The 12,670-nt window shown below is 40.7% G+C and overlaps 1 protein-coding gene across 3 annotated transcripts in view; it reads right to left on the bottom strand.

Moving 5' to 3' along the window:
• LOC121951356 (semaphorin-6B-like) overlaps positions 1-11,548 on the bottom strand; it is a 44,921-nt gene extending 33,373 nt beyond the window's left edge. Inside the window, exon 1 of one of the 3 annotated variants that reach the window (XM_088085358.1) lies at positions 11,248-11,548. The gene's annotated coding sequence lies outside the window, so the exon portion shown is untranslated. Of the gene's footprint in view, positions 1-5,192; positions 5,453-10,917; positions 11,221-11,247 lie in introns of those variants that run through there. The other 2 variants (XM_088085357.1, XM_088085359.1) reach the window with 2 other exon arrangements.
• Between the last annotated feature and the right edge of the window lie 1,122 nt (positions 11,549-12,670).

Raw genomic sequence — 12,670 nt, 5'->3', positions numbered from 1 at the left:
CGCTTTTAGCGTGACATATATGTGCATCGGCAGCACTTTCTAAACTATAACAAAGGCATAACATGCCAATCACAATCATTTACCTTCTCTGTTTCACAGCAGCTGATCTCGTCCTCAGGGTAAGGAGCTCCTGAATCTCATTGTTTTCCAAGTTTGCAAACATATACGGCTGCTGTTCTTTCTCTTTGTATTAGCCACTATGTTAACAGCTGCTTTTCGAATCTTTTGCGGTGGGTTGCACACATAAACTCGTCGTCAAAATGTCACACCATTACCACCCATGGTCACACCTTTCCGGCTTTACGTTTTACACAGACCCTGTTTCTGGGCTGTTACTACCTCGGTTCCAGGCTCAGAGGCGAGACACCTCTCTCCCTGCATGGCATTCCCGCCTTGAACAGGCTGTGTAAAGGCTTTAGTTAGCATGCTAAAGTATCGGCTTTTAAATCACAACAAATGCAACGTTTTTACAATAGTACAGTGACTTTCAGTGTACATACAAGTAGTTTAGGGAGAAGGGGCCGAGTCTAAATATTGTATTTATTTATTGCAACAGACAATTCCTGCACAGTTTACCTTTATGATTCCTGCAAAATTTCGACTGCCAGGCTACCAGTATTTAGAAGCCTACTGCCAGTGTTTGATAGCTCCCAAGTATAATATTAAACTTTCTTATTTCAAGAAATGATTTAACATTTTTGCAAAATGTTTTCTACTGGAGAGTTAGATGAGAAGAATGGTATCAGTCATCTTACTATTTACCAGAAATTCTTGAGTCAACCCCAGCTGACATCGGGGGGAGTTGGGGTAAACCCACGACAGGTCGCCAGATTACCACACAGCCAACACATTAAGACAAACAAACTTTCAGGCTCACTTCTACACCTTCGGGCAGTTTAGAGTCAACAATTAACCTAATCTTCATGTCTAGGGACTGTGGGAGGAAACCGGAGAACCTGGAGGGCACCCATGCTGACACGGGGAGAACATGCAAACTCCACACATGGCCCCAAGCTCTGGTTCAAACCCAGAACCCAGCCCTGACCACTGCAACCCCGTGCCACCCCTCCACTAGAAACTCAATGGCCATATTCAGACTATACGTTTAATTTCACACCGTTGTGGTATTTTTGAACGATTGCCATATCAGTTTGAAAATGTTGGTTTGTTCCACACATTGCTGTAGAAGTAACTGTGAGGTAACTGGGGCTTCATGCAAATGCAAAATGGTTGCCGTGGTAATAACAATTGGTGGTATTAAAAATCTCCCACATCAGGTGTCAATACTGGCAGAACCACATGCTGTCAAAGCAAACCAAACAGGTCAGAGTGATGACAAATGAACACGGATATGTATACAGAGAGACAGACCTGTTCACATACACTCAAACACAGCACAGTGCAAACGTGCATGCACATAACTCACCACACACACACACACACACACACACACACACACACACACACACACACACACACACACACACACAGTCATGCTCTCTTCGGCAGAGGAATCACTGTGTCAAGTCTTTATCTTATCGAGGTGGAGGCGATATTCCCTCAAGTGGCTGCCTGTCTCCTCGGAACAGGTCTAATCAGAGTTAAGGGAATCTGTCTTTTGCTGTTAAATATCCTAAAATACTATTCAATCTACAGGGTCATTTATATGCTAATGCAAAGGTTACCTCTGCATAGGCCTTTGACGCAGCTGTGCGCTGTTAGGTTATGTGTGCGAAAGAAGAAAAGAGAAGATAGGAAAAAGAGAGAGATAGCGGGAGTGAACGAAGGAGAGAGGGAGATGAAAAGAAAAGATGGGAGCAGAGGGAGAGAAGGGAGATGAAGGAGGAGAGGAGATACAGAGAGGAAGGAAGATATTCCCCTGGGTGAGTGCCATAGGTAATTAAAATAGGATGGACAGAGCTGGAGTCTAGCCAGAGAGAGCTCCATCTCCCCTCAGACTTCTTCCCCAATCAGGCCTTCTACCTAAAGCCAAATTGCTGCTAGTGACAGAAACACAGTAGCCTATGGATACAGTGAGTTATCAGCTTATAGTTAATGGACATGTACGGGGATGAACACAAAGCTCAGAAAATGCAGATGCAAAGCAATCAAACGCTTGCGAATGACAAAAATTGGGCCGCAAGAAAGGTATGGTACTGTACTGTGGTAGAAAAGCACATGAAAAACAACACACACACACACATACACACACACACACATACACACACACACACATTCTGCAGCAAGGGCAAACGTTACTAACCAGAGTTTGACTGCAGTAAGCACATATACATTCACTGCACAGCTCTGAGCTAGAGGCAAGCACATGAGTATGCGGTGCACGCACCCAGACACACACTAAGAGCACAGAGTCGAACACACGCACACTCTGGTGCGTACGACGGCAATGAAGACGCAATCTAATTACACAACATTGGCAGGGGCTTCTCATATGTGAATTTGACCCGTTTTAATGCTGCTATTGTTCTGTTTTGTCATACAGTGTTAATGGTGCACTTTGTAGTGTACAAGGTAGTCAGTGACATCTGTCCTCTGGGAGCATCTTTTCTTAAGTGTGTCTTTAGGTAACCTTTGTGATTTTCTAATCTGAAACACAAAGAAGAATTAGCTTACTGCTGCGAAATTGGTTCTTTTCATATAAATAAATTGTGATACCAGCCAAAAACATCAGTTCTTTGTTACACATTTGGTTTGTTTGCTTTCAAGGTTTGACTGACCACAGCCTAGCATTTCCCTGCCTGTCACTTCTCTACCTCAACAAAGACTATGCTAAATAGGCTGTGCTAATGTCTCAATGTGGCAGCCATTACCATATATCTCAAACGCTGTTAGTGGCGTCACTTAGAAAGAGGCTGTGGCTGAAAGGTAGCTCATATTCTCGTCATGTTGTTCTTTGTGTGCTGTGATCACCAGTAAGGGTAAATATAGCTCTTTTGGCAGAAGCCTGCTAAGAGGATCACAGCTCACAATAGGTGGTCTACACACAACAGATATCAAAATGCCAGAGAAGCGGTTTGTGGATTGACGTACACACACCTACAGCACTCACACCCATACGCAGAGATGACGCCTCCCCTGAGAGCTTTCTCTCCTCCTTGCAGGTATAATTGTGTTTCTGCTCCACTTTGTTCCTCTCCCCTCAGTTGTGACTGGGCCCCAGATGAAAAGCCATAATTAAAAGAGAAAAGTTGTGTTTGTTGCGGAGAAGGGACGGGTGTGGAAGAGGACAGGATGAAGGAGCAAGGAAGATTAGCCACAACAAAGCTTCATCAGGCTACAAAACCATCTCGAGTAGCTGGGAGACAAAGGACTCGGATGCGCCTTTATCTCCAAATAAAAAAGTCCTCCAAATCCCTCTGGCTAAGCTGCCATAACTAAAGCCTGATGTTGGCTTAGGTGCTGGCTGAATTTGTTGGACAACAAAAGCACCAAAATATGAGAGGATAGACCAACCAAGCTCCCGAGAAATATGTATACCTCCGTTCATTCTGTGCAGAGAAGCAAAAAGTCAAGTGCCTCAGCGGTGGCATTTGAGAAAAGGTTACTTTGTTATTTGCTTATTTTGTTTTCTTTGTGTGTGCAAGTGGACGTGTGTGAGTGCACTCAGTCAAAGTATGAGGTGGATGGTCATTTTCTCACTTGCAATTTTATGATGTAAATGAGATCACAGAAGGTAAGAGATTAGACCACCTTTATCTGTGAAAGTTGAAACAGCTGTGATATCACTCACAACCAATTTGCCAGGCAGTTAAATGGGAGGACCAGCTGCATGCAAAGAGACAAAACTACCTCATACTTCCTATGACCCTCACATGCACTACATCGAAAACACTCTTGGAATATGCATAAGTGTACCATAACCAGCACAGACCGTGCATGTCCTGCCTGGTCTCATAGAAACAAGTGAAATGGACACGACTTCTTAAAAACACATTTTGTTGCAGCTGGCACAAAATGCATGACAATTACATGCTGGCAACATTGAGACAATGCCAAAGCAAAGTTATTGGAGGAAATTTTGTTGTGATGGACACAAGAATTAAGTATAAAGAGCAGGAAAGGCCACACGGAGGGGTGGTGTATGTGATATTATATTAATTATTTGGACATCAATAAGATATTTGTCAATATCACAAAGTCTGACACATTATTATTTAGATTTGATTCAATTAAGGACCCTGTGATATGAAATTATATCATATGCTCATTTAACATTTAACTATTACAGAAAAAGCTGCCATCCCTTTCTTTTTTGATTTTGGCTGTAAAAAAATTATCACATAATAATGTTAGTGACTGTAACCCGTTAAATGCAGTAAGGTTTACTTAAGCATGACTCCACTAACACACATCAAACAGCACAGGGAACAAGTTAAACCCTCAAGCCTTTCTCAGATAGCCCTTTATGTTAGAAATGTTTCCATTTTAACCCAAACACTGATATTTTTCCTTAAACTTCTTGGCTATCTGGCTTAACCCTTTGAAACCTGAGCACATTGGCTTGATTATTTTTCTTCAAATATATGGGAAGAAGGCAATGACAGGGCAAGGAGAAATGACCAAAAATTTGAACAAAAAGAGAAGAAAAAGTACAAAAAAATTGTTTAAAAGAAGTATAAAAAAACAAGGCAAACAAGCTTGAGTGGTAAAAATAAAATTCTAATAATCCTGTGACATAAATTTAAATATGTAAGGATAATTATAGTTTTTCCTTTGCTTTCTTCCTTTTTCTCTAAACGTCTACATCCTTATCTTTAAAAAAATAATACTTTCCTAAATTTAGGCCCTTCTAATATGTTGTGATTTTTGGAACAACACTAACCAAGATGCCCATTGCCTTTTTCTATTGTTTTCGAAATAAATCGCACCATTTTGCTGAGGGTTCAATGGTTTAAGTGTTAAAAAAAGGAGGCTAAAAGCAGCAAAAAAAAAAAAAAAAGTAAAGTCACTCCACATCTCCCAACACCCATAAAACAAGAATTAACAAGGACACCGTTTAACATAAGTATAACATTAGGCCCAATAATAATTATCAAGGTGAACAGATGAAACAGCTGTTTTTTGCTAGTCACAGTATTAGCTTAATCACTTCAACGTTGCATAAATTAGCTTAACGGCTAGCGAAGTTTAGCTCAACACATAGCCTATTATTAATACTTTTTCTTACTCACCGCTGGTCAAAGTCACGGCAACTTCCCGAAAGAAAATCACGGATGAATTTAAGTCCGCATTTTTTCAGCCAAATGTTGTTAGCTAACATTACTGTTGCCTTGTTGCTACCAGAAGCTAATGTTAGCAAGTGAGACGCTCAGCCAGGCAGGTGCGTCGTTGTTAATCCCATAACGTCATTGTTTAACGTTACACATGACATGCTCTGTCTGTTGACCCGAATTTTCTCCGAAATCTAAAATATGTCCACACTGCTGGATTACTCCAGAGTAAATAATCATCCTCATTGTCCATTTCTTGGCTGCTTCCCTTCATCTGCGCAGTTTGTCTCTCAAACGCCCCGCCCTTAATTAAGCCTACCATAAACAGGTGTGGTGCCTTCAGGTGCCTACACACCGTCTGAAACTGAGCACATTTGCTCCTTCCCTTTGAAAACATGGGGGGGGGTCCACAAACTTATATTTATAATTATCTTAATTATATATTTAAAAATATTTTTACAGAATGACTATTATTTTTAAGCACTTTAAAACATTTTTTTGTTATTTCCTTGTTTGTTTGTTTTCTTTGTTTATATTTTGTTGTTTTTGTTTTTATTTTCTATTTTTGCTCTTTTTTGGGTAATTTCATGCTCATTAATTTCTTCCCATGTTTTTGAAAGAAATCAAACCAATCTGCTCACATATTTCTGCTGTAAAGTTGGGCATTTTGACACTGACGTCTGCGGGAATTGACTCTCCTCCAGAACCAGCCTCAAGTGGCCATTTGAGGAACGGATGTTTTTTGGCACATCAGCGCTGACTTCATTTTCCAGCTCCAGAGGTTGGCCACTTGCCTTTGAAGAAGAAACCACTATTTCTGTCCCTTGTGTGAAACCAAAAATCAATGAAGCTACGAAAAGTATGTAAGATTATGTCACTTACTTAGGTCTACTTTGTGTAGTATTTGAATCGAAACCCTGATCTTTTCTTTAACTTAACCAAGTGTTCTGTAAATCAAGTGTTTTTCTTTCCCAAAACTTAACCTAACTGCGATTGTTTCACAACAAAACTGCCACCGTTTCCATCACATTATATTATCAAATTTCATGCCCATCACCATCTAATGCATTGTTAAATCACTGAGTGTATTTCAAGTATGTCTGTGAGACCGTGTTAACATGTCACATCCTGTGCAGGATCCTGATGATGAGAATGAGGGGAGCGTCAGACGTGTTGATAAAGGTATACTATGCAGTATTGTCAGTTAGTGTTTGTGAACACGCTCGTCAGCAAAAGTGACAGTAAAAGCCAACCTCAGATTGATAATCATTTGGCGTTTGCCTCAATGTAATTGCATTTTTTTCTGCCCTGTGTCTCTTGGATGTCTGTGTTTACATTCTGGCACCTGGTCGCTACCTTTTTAATAAAACTCTGATCTCACCTAAGCGCTGTGGAGGTACACTCTCATAAACAGAAATTAAGAAAATACAGGCAGAGGGCAGAGTCTGTAGAGATAAACACACCAACGGCAACAAACACTTCTAGTGGATCGTAAGTGATGATTGAGAGGGATTACTTCTGTATGAGCCATTACATTATTTTTTTTAGGAAAATCCTGCATAGTATACCTTTAAATGTGATACAATAAACAGGACAATAAACTGCAAAATGAACACATATGTAAGCCCATCTTGTGTGGAGACCACACAATGTGCACAAGGATGCATTAAAAGAGGCTGCGCCCCGCGGGAGGAATCAGTGAAGACAGAGAGCCATAAAACTGAAGATGCATGGCCACTGTAAAGTATATGAAGGATTTGTACATTGAATACAACTGCAAGGCATTATTACACGGCACATGCGGCTCATACAGCAACCAAATCCACATGGTGCAGACACCTCGGCCACCTGAGCATCATTTATCTTGCGGTGTACAGTTTACAGCACCATGGACAGTTTACAGCGCAGTTTCCTATAGGTAAAGCTCCTCAGTTTGTGCGGTAGCCATTATGTTGCTACTTTCCTTCTCAAACATCTGGAAGGAGTTAAGGCCAAGTTAAACTCCTGAAAGCCTCTCACATCAACACACTATGTTTTGCACAAGAGAGTTTATTTTGAATATACTTGTCTCTGGATAAGAGCTACTTTTTTGACAAGTAAAGAAAGTATGCCTGCGTTGCACCGGGACCTCTGACCTTCTTAATCCTGCACAATGAGGTCGGACCCTGCTGGAAAAGGTCACCCAGCAGATGCCTGCCCAGCTAGGTCCTTCTGATCTCATTGCCCTGAGGTCCGTGGACTTCAGCACCCTTTTTCAAGTGTTGATTTTCTACTATGAATCCCACCGCCAGATAAACACTGCGCTCTGTGTGAAACTGGAACTTCAAAAGATGCTGTAGCTGGCCGCTTTTGAGGAACATCAGCATTCCTTCAAATCTCTAGACACTAGTTATAACTTGGCTTTATTTTTTGATCAGATTAGTGAATAATCCTGTCTATTTTTCCGAAGCAGGGAGAGATGGTTTGCTGCAGGGCAGATGGGAGTTGATACAGCAAGTTTTGCAAGTTACTTAAAGTTCATCTAAACACTGCAAGAGCTGACATTCCTTCATATGTAAGCAGAGCTTGAGTGGGAGGTTTCTCCAGACTGTGTGACAACAAGGGACTCTACGATGAGGTTTATTTCATTTCTTTCTTTTTTTGGTTGTTTTGCTCATGTTAATTCGCAACAATCCAAATTAGATTCAAAGCAACTCTAATACACATTATTACACAGCCTAAAAGGAGCAGGGAGAGGGAAAGAAATGGTATCTTACCTGCCCCTTTCTAAAAACACATATAATCGAAAGATGGCCTGTAAACTGGTTACTCAACTAACAATACGTACAGCAAACTCAAAATTAATAAATAAATAAAATAAATATCAACAGCCGTACTAATAAGTTACCTTCAACACAGGGACAGATTCTGCTCGACAGTTTCATATAGTCAATTTTTTCTTTTTTATACATTTTCTTTAACCGAAAATATTATTGCAAAACTTTAAATCATTCTGCAGAGTAGTGGTTCCCAACTGGTAAAGCCATGAGGTCCAGATTTTGCCCTTTGTCATTAGCTAAAGGTCCACACATAAAAGAAATTACCACATATTCAATTTTATTTCACAAAATGTATACAACATGTGGGCTTACAACACAATCGAATAAAATATATTGCAAGAATAACGTGAAATTACCTATAAATAAATAACACTGTAACCAAAAAGTGCATACTTTTGCTTCAGGATCAGTGAATACAGGGCAAGAAAATAGCAATTCAAAACAAAAGCCCTGTGCCATAAATTCAAAATAAAGTGTGTTTTTTACAAACTTGACGTGTTCGGGAGTCACTTTTGGACCCAGACCGACCAGTTGGGAACCACTGCTGTAGAGAATTCCAGAGTTTGTTGCCCACCACTGAAGCACACATCTGAATTAATGAAATCCATGCAAACGTGTGCTTAAAGTGAAATTTCCTTCTACGTTCCTCATCCTCTAAAATAAAAACAAATAACTATTGCACATTTACTGGTAATACTCAAATTTTTGCCCTGTACATAACTAATAGTGTCTGTTCAACGAGTGACAGTTGTTTCAAAACAATGTCCTGGGTGGCTCAGGTTTGGCAAAAAAGGAACAAATCCTGTTGTCTGATATGAAATAAAGAAAGCTACAAGTTTAGTGGCAGCTCAGAGCCCCACAGTGTTCAGAGTGTTTCAGTCACTCAATGTTCCTCTCTGTGCACCAGAGGTAAAGACAGGAAATTTGTTGCCGATTGCTCGACGTATTCTCTGGGCGAAGGGAACAGAGAAGCTGTTAGGGAACATCTCTCCTTCCAAAATCTCCGTCTGTTTAATCTCTAACAAAGAAACACACGCACACACATAAGATCTCAGACTGTCATTCTACACATTTCGAGAAAACATGCTCCTTAGCAACCCCAACACACTAATATGCTGTTTATGTACTCCCTTTGTGGGAAGCCTGTATTATGCTGCAATCTAATTTTCCCCCCCGTGTTTGAGATTCCCTGTTTGCGGCTTAACATGTGTGATTGAATAGGGTCCCATGTGATCAATAGAGCTCATTAAATGTCCCTGTGGGCAGTTGTCTCACCCTAAGGCTCTCTTAGATTGCATTTACCTGCAGCGTGCTCGGCCTTATTGCTTCAAGTGGCTCCAACTTTGTTTGCGGCATAATTAATTTTCTAATTGAATTACTCAAGCCTAGCCTTTGCACGCTATTTCCCCCTAAATGTAGACTGAAGTATCCATTTGGTTCCCCTTCAGTATAGGCTGTGGGTGTTTTAAGAGGGCTTTGCTGTATGTTTGGGTGTTAGACTGCCTTCCAAAGGGAGGCTGAAGGAAACAGTGGCTGCACCTGTTGTTCCCTGCGGTTGCTGTGTGGTGGGGTTAGCACCTGCTCACGCGGCTGCTGTGTGGCTGTCTGTGTGGGCAGCAGGGATAACAGGGAGACCATTCACACCCGCTCAGACTGCTGTCTGCAGCCCCTCTCCCTCAACGCTCGTTCGCTCCGAGCTTTTCTGCTCCATCATTTCTTTTACATCCTCTGCCGATCCCCCTGTAGCCTATATGCCAGATTGCACTTTATCCTTTGTATCCCCGATCTGTCTGTCTGTCTGTGTGTCTGTCTGTCCCTCCCCTCCTCCTACATGTTTTTTTTTGTGTGTGTCTCTGACCATCTCTTCTTGCCTATCAGCTCACACAAGAACATAAACAGCAGCAGCTGGGAGCTGTTATAGTCCTTCTGCGGAGCTCGATAGCTTTTAGTGTGAAGGATGAAGTTGTAAACAATAAATTACATATAACAACTAAATCACTTTGGTAAGAGCTGGGACGGCAGTGAGTGAGCATTTAAGTTGGGCCATGGAGGTTGGGTGTGCAGTGTGTGTTATGGGTAATTTAAGTGACAAGTTATTGCAAGTGTGCAAGACACATTTTGGACAGGTTGTTTTTTTTTTCAGCTGTCTTACTTTAATCTCAGAGACATATATTGTGCATCTATGTCTAAATAACAATCTTAAATACATACCAGAAACACAGTGTGCTCTGCATCCAACAAGCCACTCCTGTTTCTCCACTGAGAGTGAGTAATGACATAATCAATTGACTTTATGGCTTCCAAATCATCACATGTGACCTTTACTCTTGTTAACAAGAAACCTTAAGCAAACATTAAAAACACACACACACAAGGGAACAATTTGCAAAACATTTAAAGAGAGATAAGCCCAATTTGGACCACCACCTATGATCCGGGTCGTGATCTAAATAAGAATTTCAATCAGGCTTTGTGCTCGTCCTTGCAATGCAGTGCTATAACGTGTAACTATTGTGCGCTCTTTCTGCTGAGGCATCACTTCAAACATATGTGGAAGAATAAGCACCGTAAAGATGCAATGCAACACGTGAAACGATACGCAATGATATGCAACAAAGATGCGCACATGATACGCAAAACGAACCATCAAACTTGCAGCAGACACAAAGAGCAGTTCATGTCCACAGAGGTCCAGGCGATGCCAAACACACACACACACACACACACACCCGGAGGAGCAGTAATGCAGCACCGCGTTTAGTGGCAAAATTGCGCACATGATGTATGTACCTGTTCATCCCATCCGCACCCCCTCGTCTCCACCTCACACATATCCATCTCTCAATCCCACCATTTGGCACACTCACCGCACCAGATGGCCAGGTAGGGAGGCGGAGGCAGGTGCCAGTCGCCAACTCGCCCTCTCCGGTCGCTGTTGTCCCTCTCTGTGGAGAAAAGGGGTGCTGGATACCACGGCTCTCGGTATCCAAAGCCTCTCTGAAATAACAGCAGCTCCCCAGCCGCACCTCACCTGTCTCTTCCCTCTACGGTTCCTACGTGCCGCCGTAGCATCACCGTTTAACGAGCGCGTCCAAAACGCCCAGTCAACTACAAAACGTTTTTTTTTTATTTTTTTTTTATTTTTTTTTTAAATTTAACCCCTGGAGAGAAGGAGTCTGTAATGCGTAAACACCAACCTATTAGGGTTTCCCGTGATCCAGAATGCGTTTTCCTCTCCTGTAGCCTTGTTCAGACCCCTATACAATCCCACATCCTGCAAATGCGGACTGTGTTAAGTCTTCCGTCAGGGGGGACCGGTCGGCCAGTTGTCTGCACTTGGTCAAGCTTTGAAATCAGGAGTCAGCAATATGTAATCCCCCTCTTTGAATTTACAGTGGCGAGGTGAAATGTCCAACGCAGAGTAGTCACAGTGACAGCAGGGGCCCATAATTCACAGCCACTGAAACACAGTCCTGCAGTGGATCAATGATGAATGGAGGACCCCTCTCTCTCTCCTCTCTTTCTCTCTCTCGCTCTCTCTCTCTCTCTCTCTCTCTCTCTCTCTCTCTCTCACACACACACACACACACGCAGACTACCATTACTGAAACAGGTAATGTGATATGATATAATATAATATTGCTAATTGTGTCTTTATTGACCCGAAACAATCTTAAATTACCTCTACAGCAGATGTATAACAAGTAAGAGAGAACGATATATTACTGTTTATATATATATATATAATATTGTAATTATATTTTGATGCTTTGACAACTATGTTTTTAAAACTTTCATGTCGATGCACCAGGATACAAAAAATACAGAAATAAATATTGACATTGTTGAACACTTTTAAGGAAAATTATCAAATAATAAATTCTGGACTATAAAATCTATAACATATAATTTACGTACTGGTATATCAAATATTATATTGAGGTACATACACTTACATGATGGGAGGGGGGGTTGTACATTTTACTCCACTGCATTTATTTTTTATAGTTATAGCCAAATAAAAATAAGATTTTGCTTTCAAATTGCCAACAGTTTATATAATATGATGCATTATTATATAGGCTAGTGATATTACAGTAACTGCCCAGCAGCAAATAATTGACTCCCACTGGACCAGCTGTAACATTTAATACTGTTTCGAGGTTTACACATAGTCTACTGATCATTAGGGGTAATTCTGCTGAATAATTAGGATCTTTACTTTTGATACAAGTACATTTAGCTGATAATATCTCTGAACTTTTAATTAAGTAAATTATTTGATGCAAGACTTTTACTTATATTTGAGCATTTTTAGCACATCTTTAGCATTGCAAGCCATATTTTTACTGAAGTAAAATGTTGAGTATAAAATGCAAACATCTTGTCTGTAAAGTTTGTATTATTTTTAATTATTAATATTACTATTGTTTTTACTAGTTTCACATATTGGTTGAATTTGTCCTCTTGTTGTTGTTTTATTTATTATTTTGTCCCTGAGTTTATTAATATCTGAAGAAGTGTTCTAGACTATGATGATTTACAACAGAATGTTGTGAACTGAATATCTAAAATTGAGACTTAAAAAGTCTATTTTAGCCACTGTGCCGATGGTATTTG

This window comes from Plectropomus leopardus, chromosome 12 (assembly GCF_026936395.1).
Source record: "Plectropomus leopardus strain MGB_pleo_1.0 chromosome 12, ASM2693639v1, whole genome shotgun sequence".
Classification (NCBI taxonomy): domain Eukaryota; kingdom Metazoa; phylum Chordata; class Actinopteri; order Perciformes; family Serranidae; genus Plectropomus; species Plectropomus leopardus.
The sequence above is the reverse complement of the archived record's forward strand: the minus strand, read 5'-3'. Positions and strand labels throughout refer to the sequence as shown.